The sequence below is a fragment of the Schistocerca americana genome, chromosome 1 (assembly GCF_021461395.2).
Source record: "Schistocerca americana isolate TAMUIC-IGC-003095 chromosome 1, iqSchAmer2.1, whole genome shotgun sequence".
Lineage (NCBI taxonomy): Eukaryota > Metazoa > Arthropoda > Insecta > Orthoptera > Acrididae > Schistocerca > Schistocerca americana.
In genome coordinates, this window is record NC_060119.1 from 271,407,427 (window position 1) to 271,408,964 (window position 1,538).

A 1,538-nucleotide genomic window follows, 5' to 3' on the forward strand; every position below is an offset into this window, starting at 1 on the left:
GATGTACTTCATCTGCATCACTGCTTTCAGGGTGTCTTGGTAAAAAGTGAAAGTTGGGTTCCATACATGTGACGTTTTAATTGATGCTGATTGGCAGAGAGGAGGTAATTCTCTTCGAGATAGAGAGACTGGACAAAAATATGGAAGGAACGTGACAAACGCATACTTGTGAACGTAAATGTAGATGTTCGCCAAGCCTACAGGTTGCGCTTTGACCACGAACGGTACCTATGCGATCTCCTCAATATGTTACTAGCGTCAGTCGTGGTCACTACAGTGTTCTGTGTAGTTGTGAATGCATTATGTCGGACCTGACTGAATTCGAACGTGGGCTATTTGTTAGTGTTCGTATATTGGGTGCTTCCTAACCAAGGTAGCAGAAATGTCCGGCGTTTCAAGAAGCTCCACACCGAGGATGAATACCGCTTGCAGAGAAAGGAGAAGACTGTAGGAGGATACAAGATGACTTGGACAGGATTCATGATTGGTGTAAAGAATGGTAGCTAACTCTAAATGTAGATAAATTTAAATTAATGCAGATGAATAGGAAAAAGAATCCCGTGATGTTTGAATACTCCATTAGTAGTGTAGCGCTTGACACAGTCACGTCGATTAAATATTTGGGCGTAACATTTCTAACATTCTGCGTGGTGTCTGTGTCTGCCTACCACTTTCGTGCAACGATGCTCTGAGCGTGTTTTTTAGGGAATTGACTAGTTTGAACCTGGGACATGTTGCTGGTAAGGAGACGCCAGACCACACATGACATGTAGAGTTCAGAAGAGTTCAGTGAGACTAGCGATGCTATAACCAAATGCTTAATGATTTCAGCGTCAGCTCCACTGCACTCCCTGTAAAAGAATCTTAATACTAACTAAATTTAGTTAGCCGGTAAAATAACGTCGAAAAAGTAGTTAAGTTTACCATTGGAAATTTTATTCTACTCACAAAACATTGTTTATTAATTTTCTCTATTGATAAAAGGATGATAAAAACCAACTGCGTTCAACAAAAATGTGAACGAATATTCCCTGAATGGGTTTCCAAGTTATCAAATGGGTCGAAGGATGACCTACGCCGTATCACACCTATAATCTAGGTTTAAATTAAGTTACACAAAAGAGAAAACTATCAAAATAGGCTACAGTGACCCTCAATTATCTTTAATTACTTATCTAACTTGTCGTAAATTACAGTGGCTGATGTGGCTTCTCAATAATTATATAACAGAAAAATCATCGCGTTTCAGATTTTAACTTACGAAGCAAATGTGAATACCATGAGCTTTAATTGACGATCGACACTAGTATTACGCAAAACGGGGGTGTAACAGATGAGACTTCTGCAGTTCTGAGTGAAGCTTTATGCACTGTTACGCGGCATCGCGTGCGTTCATTACCTTGTCGTTGGTTAGGCAGTGTCAGGGGGCGTCGGTCGGCACAGCTCCACGCACCTCGCCGACTCGGAAGCAACTCTCTCCTAACTTCTCCTTACTACAATTTACCGAAGTTGGTTTAAAAAAAAAACTATCTGGCTGT